This window comes from Lichenostomus cassidix, chromosome 1Aa (genome assembly GCF_008360975.1).
Source record: "Lichenostomus cassidix isolate B80296 chromosome 1Aa, HeHo_3.0, whole genome shotgun sequence".
NCBI classification, from domain to species: Eukaryota; Metazoa; Chordata; class Aves; order Passeriformes; family Meliphagidae; genus Lichenostomus; species Lichenostomus cassidix.
In genome coordinates this window covers 43474413-43487191 of record NC_139480.1, presented here as the reverse complement: position 1 = coordinate 43487191, position 12779 = coordinate 43474413, and the positions used below count along the sequence as shown (strand labels likewise).

General features: G+C 39.1%; 1 protein-coding gene and 1 long non-coding RNA gene across 3 annotated transcripts in view; one reads left to right on the top strand and one right to left on the bottom strand.

Annotated features, from left to right (window-relative positions):
* VEZT (vezatin, adherens junctions transmembrane protein) overlaps positions 1–12779 on the bottom strand; it is a 51157-nt gene that overhangs the window by 37513 nt on the left and 865 nt on the right. The window lies entirely within an intron of this gene.
* On the top strand, positions 2945–4596 carry LOC146443556 (uncharacterized). Its single transcript, XR_014856073.1, has 3 exons — positions 2945–3378; positions 3845–4029; positions 4466–4596. It is a non-coding gene; the product is annotated as an uncharacterized LOC146443556 (long non-coding RNA).

Here is a 12779-nt window from a genome sequence, read left to right as displayed (position 1 = left end):
CTGGTTCTTGCAAAGCTGTGTGGTCTATATAACTCATGGTTGCCTATAATAAAAGAGGAAAAAATGGATGATGTCTCCAGCAATCTATATATAATATCTCCCATGATATATGTAAGTAATGGCTAGAAAATCCATTAAGGCAATTTTTAAAAGTTGAAGGGTAGATTCTATGTGTGTGGACATTCCCACAAAATTTAGAATATTATCAAGGAATCAGAAAATTATTAATTATGCAACTACAGAATTGCAATACGATACCATTAAAATATCCTGGTTTGTATACTGTGTGTTTCAGTACAAGAGACAGAAGTACTACACTTAATGCTTACAAAGCATGTTTCATCCTCACAAAGCTTTAGAAACAATAATTAAATCTCATAATGTGTCTGATGTACCACAAATTATAGCACTGAATTTTTAGTTCAGATCCCTACCAAACCTCTCACTCCTAAAAGCCTTCTTTTTCCATAAAAAAGATCACAGATATGCACATATTCTTGCAAATGCACTTCTAACTGTGAGAAAAGTTCCTTGGTTTCAACTCATGCTATTGTTCATCAGCACTGTCAGCCTCAGCTGTTTTCACCTGCAAATATCATTATAATATTAAAAATATATACTTCTTGGTTGGGAAAAATAGAGGCCCTCTGCCTTTTTTTCCTCCCAATTTTCTTTGCCCAGAATTCAAAAATTCCTTTTTACAACAGTCCAACATTAAAAAGGAAAAAAAAGCACAACAGCTTTTACATTTCTCCATGTGATATAAATTCTACACTTTATTTTATGAAATTCAGGACACACCAGAGAATTTATGCTTGCAAGCAGCAATAGGTTGTAATCTTAAAAAAAAATAAAAAAAATAGACTTGAGGCAAAGGGACAGCAAGTCTGTTTCAGTGGATGGCATGATGAGGGAATTTAAAATATAAAATCTCATCTTCCTATTAATACAGCATATTATTCTAGAGGAATACATTCCCATGTACTTTTGAAGTTTTACTTTCAACCACTCTCAACATAGATAAAAAATAGAATCATTAGTACTACTCCTGACTAGTCAGGTTTGTTTATTTCTAGTTGTTTCTGGCAGAATGACATGGTAATGAATAATATACAAAGTAGAGAGGGATTTTTTAAAAATAATTCAGCTTATTATTATGTTACCATCATATTATCAGTTACTGATGGGAAATATTATCTAAAGTAAATGATGATACCAAAACAAGGTTTTTCAGCAATATGCTCTATTTATTTCTGAAGTTTCCTCCAAGTTGTTTCTTCTTCTTATAAGTCACTTTCTGAGACAATTTAGATACAAGATACAGGAATTACATTTTACAGCCAGGGCATTTTTAAAAAATTATGTTAATTGTCCAAAATGAGTGCTGGAAATTAAACAGTTCCAGAACAGACAGAAGATTAAATGCCATTCTTTTTTTGGTGTACTTCATGAAGATTATATATGGGAACACTTGTTAACAAGTGAAGCAAGATAGTAAGAAACAGTTGATGTACTGAGTAGGAACATGGTTTTTGAAAGTTTTAAGAATAAGAGTTTTCTATGCACTCAGCAGACACCAACAAAAATCCACTTATCTTTTTATGACTTTTCTAATTCATTATAGTTATACTGCAAAGTCATTCAACTGTAACCATTTACAGTACAGAATATAAAACAGATAAACACAGTATGTTTATCTAAGCTCCCATTAACAGAATCAAGAAAGAAAATCCTTTTCTTCTCATTCACAACTCTATGAGCATATTTATTTTAGATCTATCCTGTTGAAAATTATTTCACTCACGTATCTATGTTTAATTACAATTCTCCTTTTTTGATTGCTGAAAGTGGTTGAGACTCATTCTAAACCCAAGATATATTTTGCAGGATTAAAGAACAATCCACTAAATCACTTTGGGTATTTAACACTTCCCCAATGCTTATTTTAATGCCACTTACCATAGAGCATGACTTGGGCTAGCAAAAAACATCATCTAAACTGAAGACTAAGCATACTGTTCGCAATCATAAGACCACAGTCAAAATTAAAAAAAAACTCAAAATCAAGGCAAACCATAAAAGATAATCAAACATAACATTGCCTACTACTATGTGATGGAAAGGCTGTTTTAGTAGAGGATTCTCCAGCCTGAGAAAAGAGTTTGGTTTTGATATACAAATACTCAAATACTTACATTAAATCCTACTAAAGCCTTGCAAGCACAGATACCACACTTTAATATGTGAGGCATTTCGTGCATATTCTGCGAAAAACCTTTGTGATCACATATCAGATTAAGGCACTGTTAGCTTTCAAAGTCCTGTTACAATAGCAGCTGAAGATCAAAACCACACCCAGTTATTTTTGCTGATGCATCATGAAGTAAATGACTCAGGATTTCTCCAATAAAGACAGGGGCTTCCCTCACCCATGTTCTTTACTATGACAAAATTTGCCACTTATTAGCTAATGAAACAGATTAAACTTAAAAGTAGTATTTAATGACAGTGCACAAAATAAGAGGCTTAAAGATCTCCTCTTAAAATACAGATGTTTTTCAAAGCTGAGGTTTCCAATATGTCAACAACACTGTGGGAGCTTAAGCCACCTCTGAGATAACTACAAATTATGAATTATCAATTTAAAACCCCAAAAGATAAACATTTCTACCAGAATGACAGCAAAGGCTAAGGTATGTTGAACACATGGCTAAAGTCAGAACAAAATAATAGTATTGAAATCTTCCCCTCTCTCAAGAAAGATCTGAAAAAGTTGAGCTAACACTCACAGACAGAGCGATCTTTGTCTCCTGGAAGAGAGTATTCCATTTTTCTCTTTGGTACTGCTGCCATGCACCTGACAGAATCTCGCCCACCTCCCCGTTTCTTCCTGCTTGTCCCTCCAGGATGATCCGAGATGAGGATGAGAAGAAGCCGTCAGTGTAACTGCACCTGTGTCCCTGCACTGTGGCATTTTCCTCACAGCATCAGCGGATGCAGTTTGAAACTTCCCAGGATCATGCGATTTCTCCTGACTAATGTGGCTTTTTAACGGGGAGGAGGGAGATGAGGATGACAGATTGCTAAAGGCTTTTAAAAAGATGCTGCTTGAAAGAATTATTGCACATTGATTTCATATTCAGCCATTAATAAGACTTTCCAAGTAACAGTATTTAAAAGCCTCGGTCATATTCTCCTGGCTGGTAACCACCTCCTCCTGAGCGCCGACTGACAAAGAGCCAGGCGCTGCTGACAGGGCTAATATTAGACAATGACTTCAAGGCAGCCAAAGAGTCATTTAGATTTCCTATTCTGCTTTCACCACCACAGCAGCACAGACCTTGATTCTCCAGCACTACTGTATCATCTGATTTACAAGTAGGCTCTGAGAACTACTTTGAAGCCATTAATCTATTACTGTTCCCAGGTATTTTCTGATGCACAATATCTTGGCCGCTGGCAGGACTCAGTGTGGGGCTGGGTCAGGGGAGGCTTGGGTTGAATATCAGGAAAGAATTTTTTGTCTCGGGGGTGGCTGAGCACTGGAGCAGGCTCCTCAGCAAGGTAGTTATGGCATCAGGCTTGTCTGAGTTCAGCAAGCATTTGGAAAATGCTCTCAGGCACATGATGTGATTCTTAGGGTGTTCCTGCATGGGGCATGGAATTGGGCTCCATGACCTAGCTAGGTCCCTTCCAGCTCAGTATATTCTATGATTCGATGATATATACCTAATTTTGCATGCACTCACATGTCCTGAAGAGTTTGAGAAGTTTTACAGACAGTGTATATTTCTGTATCACTGTATCTCTGACATGGCAACGTTCTTTCCTTTGCATTTCACAGCAGGTGGTTGCACATTACTGCCATCATGGAAAAGCATTAGAAAAAAACATTACATACTAGAAAAAGCACTGAAATTCACTGAGAGCTCTGCACTGTGTGCCCATTCAAAAGTGGACCTGCAAATGCAGGTGAAAAGCTGAGCAGGTCCTTTCTGACAGAGATGAAAAATACTGGAAAAACTGCAAGTAAAAGTGGTAAATGTTACTTTCCCTGAAGGACAAGTTAACAAGCCAGCCGACGCTGTACCTGGAGTTTTGGGTGGGAAGTCACTCACCATCAGGTCATCAGACTAAGCCCATGATACAGGAAGGCTGGTTTGTTTCATACCAGTTACCAACAACTCACAGATTTAACCCTTCATTTACATTCAAAACGCAATTAATTAAATTAATGCATCTGACTGGTAAACTAGTGAAGTATTTTTGATACACTTTTGAAACCTCTTTAAAACATCAGCTCCAAATAATCAACTTATCTATTATAGATCATGTTAATTCTTACTCCTAATGACAATACACTGTGCAAACATCTTTACTGAAGAGAAAGGCATTCAAGAAACAAAAGGCAGTCACATTATGAAGATTAAAAGAAAAGTATACTGAGCAATTCTTTCTATTCCAGTGTCTCAAGGAAGTTGATTCATGACTTGAAGTTGTAAGAGTAGTACTGCAGTATTAACCCTCCTGTAAATGACTCCAGAGCAACTAATGCAGAAGAAGAACAAGAAACAGACCTGACTATTTACTCTGGATCATCAGGTACTTTAATCTTAAAATTTTCTTTGAAAAATAGTAAAGGAGATATAGGCTTACACACCATATAGCCTATATAATACTTTTATCTTTCGGTTCTGATACCCAGAAATGCCTGATGAGTTGACTTGGCCTCTGCAACAACTAGACTATTCTTCACACAGTTTTAATCTTGCAGTTTATTTTACTTTCTCTCTGGCATTACCTGCTCCCAATCATGTGATGAAAAGGAACAAAGTCTCTCCTCCCCTTCATCTTAGCAAACTGCTGAGAAGCAAAATATCTGAAATAGTCCATCTGCCACCAGCCCAAGTGCCTTTACAGTACACTGCAACCTTCAGCAGAGCCATCTCCCCAGGCTGGATTCACATGGTCAATTTAATCTGCCATTACCAGTGGGTGCAGCTGAAAGCTGCATTACCACTTTAGAACACTGATGGTAATATTTATGCAGCCAAATGGTGAGATGGAACAAGGAAACAATCTGATTGAAAAGCAAAAGAAGGATTTTTTTTTTTTTCAAATTCTTAGTCAGGTTAGTTTACAGTCCAATCAGTCTTCTGAACCACTGTAAAGCCTCATGCACAAATCCAGGTGCCAGCATGAGGAAGAGGATGGGAATAAACTACAAAAGAGGAATGAAACCCAAACACCTCTTCTGGCAACATCCCATGCTCCAGGAAGACAAAGCACAGTCCCAAAATCAGCTCATCAGAACAAGTGAACTGTAGCTTTGACAGAGCTGTGTATTTGTAAGTGGCTTTATTTCATGCCTATGAAAAAAATAAGAGTACTACATCTTTAGTCCACCCAATATTCAGTGAGAAAAATCCTGCTAAGGGAGCATTACTGACAGTACAATTAAAGGTGTGTGAATACTCTTTTTCACCTTCTTCTTTTTGCATATTTATGTTTGAGACATTATTTTTTGGAATACAACATTACAAGCCTGATGCTTGACAAAAATCACATTATTTTGCAAGTCCTAAAGTTTTCCGTTTTTTGAATGAAAGTGACTTAAAATTCTCATCACAACAAGAAGTTTCTGAGGTTAGATTCCCTGGGGTTTTCATTTGTTTTTGTTTTATTTTTTAAACAAAATGATTTGAGAACAGTTTATTTGGGCAAAGAAAACACTTGTGAAAACACATGACTGAGTGTTTTGATAAAAGCTCAACCCTTTAAACGTACAGTTTTCCAGGCTTCAGATAAGTATTTGAACATTTACTGATGCATTAGGATTCTATGAAGTACCATATTTTAAGACAAGTTTTACTATTGTAGGCATGTGGAGAGCACATTAGCAAAAGGCTGTTCTGTATATAGTTATATTATGCCGGGAAATGGTGGTGCCACTTCCTAGAATCTCTCTTTTAAAATCTTACAGAAATCTGTGGATCAGAACATTATATGCAGCATCCTCCATGCCCCTCAGCACCAAGCAGCATCTTGGTTTGATGCCTAAAGAAGCAGAGTTGTCTTTCTGAACCCGATAGTTGAAGGCATTAAGATCTTGTCCAACATTTCCCTTTTGTGCCACATCCCTCCTAAGCAAACTCCACCGTTCCTACCTCCTCCTCACACAGGCCTGACTCAGTGCCATGGAGTTGCCAGCTCTGCTGGGCCCTGGTGCTTCCTTTCTCTCTTAGGATGGCAAGCTCCTTGGAAACCACTTCCCCACTGTTTTCAGGACTCACTTCTCACATTAGCTTCTTTCACCACGGCAAGAAGACAAAGAGCACAGAACATGTCTCTTCAAATTCTGGAAAGGGCAACTCCATTTCTGTGCATATTTTCCTCCAGTGATGGGAAGACTGCTTGAGCAAGGGCTGATTGTGAAAGAGTACCTGCTACATGTTCAAAATCTTTGCTGTGACTTTGTAGGTTCAGTAGAGCTGTGTTCAGTATTTTACACAGATAAAAACTTCTGAATTTAAACCTGAACATTAGGGTTTTGATGCTCTTTGCGTTCAGCCTCAGCTTGCTTTCTTTTTAAATATCGGTTTGACTAGATTCTGAGGCTTGATGCAGACAGGTGAACCAAAGAAAGTCTCATTTTGTTAACTTGGTATTATTATCCCATTTGCAAAAAAGAAAATTTGAAGTCATGAAAGAAAATATACACAATTTATATTGTATTATTCAGTCCAATTTCTAATGGACCAAACAATCGCAAATTTAGAAGTCTGGAGTTACAGTAATGATCAGATCCTCTAGATCGAGAATAAAAGATCAGATTCCACAGTGATACAACCATCATAACACTCAGCCAGCCCTTTGATTTGGGCTATTCTTTAACATGTATTTCTACTAGTACTGAAAAAGCTAATGAATAGCTTTTAAGTAAATAATATGGATGGAACTGGTTGTAGGAGTGGCACAGGATTCATGAATTAATTAAAACAGTCTCAAGTGAGAAAATATTTCTTTCCTACTTAAAAATTTAAAAAATGGAGATTTTATGCCAATTAACTAAACCCAGTATTACATTGTACACAATTCTACATGTAAAGCTTTGTATTTCAAACGCTGCATTATGCAAAAGCCCTTAAAAATCTAAGGTGCTGGCAGTTTGATATTTTGTGTGTCAAAATCATGTATTTGTGCAGCCTGAGTAATTTTCTTCTGAATACACAGAATGAAAATGGAAAACAAGTCACCTACAATCCTTCCACCAGAACCACTCTGACACAGTAAGGATGACTTTCTGGGATTAGGTTTCAACAACAGTCTGGGTGAACCTGAAGGAAGGAGCATCTCACACATGAGGAGAGGCTGAGAGAGCAGGGACTGGTGAACCTGGAGAAACCTCAAGGTGGGTCTCACAGACAAAGAAAGAGTGCAAAGAGGACAGAGATGGGCACTTTCCAGTGGTGCCCAGTGACAGGTTCAGAGGCAACATGCACAAACCAAAACACATGAGGTTCCCTCTGAACATCAAGAAACATTTTTTCAGAGTGAGGATGTGTTGGTTTTGCTTAGCCCAGTTTTTGCTGGGGGTGAGGGGGAGCACAAAGATGGCTTCTGTCTGTTCTGTGGGAAGGTTCTGGAAGTTTTCACCACGTCCAGCACAGCCAATCTCTGATGGCTCTGAAGATGATGGACATGCTGCTGGCCAAGCCCAGGCCAATTAGAGATGTTAGTTACGCCACTGTGAAAGCACATTTAAGAAGAAATTAAAACAATGTGAGCACACTCTTCTTTTTAGCCAGAAGAGGAGGAGGAGATGAGAATATGTGAGGGGAAAACAACATGGAGGCACCAAGGTCAGTGGAGAAGGTGGGACAGGAGGTGCTCCAGGCACCGGAGCCAACAATTCTCTGCTGGCCATGATGAAGGCCATGGGGGGAGCAGGTTGTCCCCCTGCAGCCCATGGGTGCCACGGGGCATGGAGAGATCCACCCACAGCCCATGGGGAGGTATCCACACCAGAACAGGTGGATGCCTGGAGGAAGCTGTGATCCAATGGGAGTCCCAGTGGAGAGAAAGACCTTGCTCCTGAGATGGAACAGCCTGGCCTCGGCTTGGATGTCTGCACACCATGTTGCAGTAGATTCAGGTAGCCTGCTGCTCTCCTCTCCCTGAGCAGCAGAAGAAACCTCAGTGATGGACTAACCCAAACCCCCATACCCTATCCCTCTGTGCTGCTGGTGGGAAGGAGGGAGGGGAATAACCAGAGAAACAGTGTCTTAAGAGCTTATTCTTGGCTTCTCATTATCTTCCTCTGACTCTGTTTAGGGTTAGGTTAGCAATAAATCACTTTGCAACTTTAAGTTTTCAGCCTATTTTGCTCTTAGTGCATCTTTCTCCCAGTTCCTTATCTCAAAATATGAGCCCTGTGTGTGTGTATGTTAACTTTTGCTTCCCTCTCCTCTGCCCAGCTGCGGCATGGGAGAGTGGAGAGAGCAGATGTCCTGAGTGCCTGGCATTTGGCCAGGATCAATCCATGACAGAGGGTGACTGAGCACTGGCATTGGCTGCTCAGAGAGATTGTGAGATCTCCATCCTTGAAGACACTCAAAAGCCATCTGGACACGGCCCTGGGACACTGGTTCTAGATGACCCTGCTTGAGCAGGGTGGTAGACTAGATGACCTCCAGAAGTCCCTTTCAGTCTCAAACATTCTGTGGTTCTGTGAGCACAGTTTTAATATCTATCCAAAGGTTAAAAAAAAACCATGCTTGCACAAACTCATTAAAATATAGGACAAATTACATAGCTGAAAGCAGAAATTGGAAGCTGAAAATGCAGCATTTGGATCACCTTCATCCCAGTGCTCTGAAAGAATGGGCACAGGAGATGAAAGATGCAGCAGAAAGGATTTTTATTAGATCTATAAACTCAAAAGCAGACAAAATCCAAGCATAGTGCCTGTATTTAAAAGGAGAAAAAGCAATCAAAAATATGTCAGGTCTATGAATTTGATCAAAAGCCAGCATGCTACTGAGAAAAATTATTCTTTCTTGCAAAATTCAAAGACAAAGAAGAAAACAAATGATCATCAAAGAAGATATCACATGGTTTCACCAGAGGTAGATTGTGCCAAACTTACTTGATATTTTTCTTTGACAAGACAGCTTATTTTTATAGATAAAGGAAATGCAGGAAGTTTATATGGACTTTTTACACTATGCTGTATGGGTATGGACTTTTGACACCATACCATATCAGTTCAGATAAAAAAGATGAGAAAGGAACCAAGTACATTGATGGTAGAGATAACAGTGGTCTACACTGAATGGAAAGCTATTGGATCAGAATGTTACTAATGGAGTTCATAAAGAATGAGTCTTTGGTCAAGGCTTTTGAATTTTTAAATGCTTTAATATTTGGCATAATTAAACCTACATAAAAAAGCTTGCTAATGGCATTTCCTGTAACACCAAGTAGCATCATATATGCAGAAAAGGATTGAAATGTAATAGAAAAAGAATTGGCTGACCTTAAGTGGGGTATTGATAATGGTATGCAATTTCACAACAGATAACAGCAAGACCTTACACAGAGGGACTAATAAAAACACACTCTCCAATAATGTGGAAGCTGTTGATAAAATCAAGGACACAAGAGTGGTTACCCTATCACATTACAACTGAGTCAAACAGCATGAAGACTAGTTGTTTGTAGGCCTAGCATGCAAGAAACAAGGTATTCCCAGAAGCAAAAAGTGAAAATAGTTGTGCAAGGCCCCAGCAAGAATGCTGAGTACCATGCTACAAGCTGTGGTAAAAAAACATGAACTGAATAGACATGAAAGCCACCAAAAAAACAAGCCTTAATGAAGGAAGCTAAGATACATTGGTTTATCCAGCCTAACATAAGCCTTAGCCAGAATAAGTTTGCTTTCTATGAATACATTAGGGGAGATAAATCCTCCCCCTGTACTTGGCACTGGTGATGCCACACCTTCAGTACTGTGTCCAGTTCTGGGCCCCTTCCTACAAGGAAGTCTTTGAAGGGCTGGAGTGTGTCCAGAGAAGGACAACGAAGGGAAGGGTCTGGAACACAAGTCACATGAGGAGTGGCTGAAGGAGCTGGGGGTGTTTAGCCTGGAGAAAAGAAGGCTCAGGGGGGAATTCATCACTCTCTGAAAGGAGGCTTTACCAGGTGGGGGTCGGACTCTACTCCCAGGCAACCAGCGACAGGACAAGAGAAAATGGCCTCAAGCTGCACCAGGGGAGGTTCAGGTCGGACATCAGGAGAAATTCCTTCACAGAAAGAGTAGTTAAACATGGGAATGGGCTGCCTAGGGAGGTGGTGGAGTCACTATTCCTGGAGGTGTTCAAGAAACAACTGGACCATGGTCCTAGTTGATAAGATGGTGATCAGTCAAAGGTTGGGCTTGATCTCAGAGGTCTTTTCCAACCTAAATGACCCTGTGATTCTGTAAATTCTAGAGAAAGGTAAGAACTACATAATGTAACAGAAAATATTAGCAGAAGTGCAAGTAGGTATGAAGTGGCCATGAATAAATTTCCAGTCAGAAATCAGATGGAAGTTACAAATCATCAAAGCAATGAAGTTCTGACACAGTCTCTCCACTGGCATAATGATGCAGAAATTTAGCCAGTTTGAACAAGAAGCTTCTTTAATTTATATATTAAAAAAAAGAAAACAAGAAGGAGATCTCATTGTCCACACAACAATGAAAAACCCTAACACAATTCCAGTCCCATATAAATACAGAAAACACTGCTATTTTCCAGAGGACTCTGAGGTACACTGTAACTGCAGCATTCTGGTTTTCTAGTTTTTGTGTAAGAACTCATCTTAAGCAACTTAACATCAAATTTGTTATTCCATTATCTCCCTTAATAAATTAAGACAGACACTAACAAAAAACACCATTTATCATTCCTCCATTGTTTAGTACATTCTGCTCTACACTGCCACAATTTTTAATCTGACACACTGCTGGCAGACAAACCCAGGCCCAGCATATCAAGGGCACCTCTGTGTTTGTTGGATTCTGTTCCTGCCCACTGTGTTTGTACTCTTTTAATTAAAAGAGCAACTGCTTGAAACAAACACAAGAACTGAAGTGCTGGGACTATGCAGTCAGTGAATGAAAACTGCTGGCTGCTGCAGGAATTAATTTATGAATTGGATAGAATATGGCAGCACTTAATTGCCCATCATTCACTGTTGTTCAATCATGATGAGCTGCAGTGGCATTTGAACCTGATGGAAAACACTGCTTTCCCAGAGCAGAAATGCCATGTTTGTGCTTCCTTTCCTTCAAAGATAAATTAATGTCAAAGGTACTTTGATACTGAGAAAAATGATTGGTCCTTGGAAGCTCAGAAATCTGTTTGATGCTGCAAAATTTTTGATGTGGACACCTGTCATTGATGTCATCAAGGGCCAGCTGGAAAGAGCTATGACCCAAAAAAAACATGCAAAAAATAACACTGGACATAACCATGATACGGAACACGTGAAGCATACCCCACTTGCTTTGCTTCCCTCCCCTACCCTACCCATTCTCTTGGGTATGAGAGACATAAAAGACCACTTACTTCCTGATTATGCATTTGTTAGCACACCACAACTCCTTATAACATCAACTGATATCTTCCTGAAGGGAGCTCCAACACATGGAGAAAACAGCTGTTCACAGCAACTCAGATCTAAATGCTAAAGGCATTCTTGCAACAGTGATTGCTGAAGAACATGGGAAGTGACCTACTGAGGTGCAGAAAAAACGTAGGTGCTTACCAGAAATGACAAATAATTAAGAGGGAAGAGTTTGGGGCCCAAGGGAAAAAAAAAAAAAAAAAAAAAGAATACAAGTATGTTGTAGCATTAACTACCCAAATACTTCCTGGCTCCTTGCCATCTACCATCTCTGGCTCATGAGTGTGAAGTATGCTCATAATTCTTTGTGGAGCTTTCATTTTAGAATAGCAGGAGCCCTGCTGAGAACTTCTGAAGATAATTTTTGTGTGTATTTTGTAGTATGGTACCCACTTTTATGAGTCTGCAGCCCACTCAGTTCTGCAGTCCAACCAATCAGCCAACCCAAACAGCCTGTGTTTGTCCCACTGTTGCTTATGTGATTTCATTATGATGTACCATAATATATGACAGATCTGTTAGTGTGTCACTCAGTATACCTGTAAGTGTGTATGGATACACACACATACACATTTGGTATAGTAAATTTATCCAAGAGCCTTTACTAGTGATGAAAATCTGTTCCCAAAACACAAGGGTAATACAGAAGAGCATATGCAAGGACATCTCTTACTCTCTATGCAGCAGAACTTTTATAATCAAAGTGGTAATTTCTGCATGAACTGAAAAACTGTGGAACTGTAAAACAAGTATCACTTTTACTGAAGAAAGAAATGCAGAGGGCAGGCATAATACCTGCGAAATAAATTCTCAAAACAGATTTATTGCATGAAAGGAAGTGATTTAACAAAGCAGCAACATAAACAACTAATCTTATTGTTAGGATTCAAGGTTGGTTGTGGATGAGCACAAAATTTTGTGGTACAGACGAAAGACCATACTACTTACACAGCTGAGAAAAAATAATTTCTTATGTAAGGAGTGGTTTTGTATCCTGGTTGAAGGAGAAGCATTATTACTATCATAATAATTATTTATTTAAAAGACAGCATTTCTCTATAACCACTTTCTCTGTACACCTGCAAAACCAGGTGTGCCCTCCATTA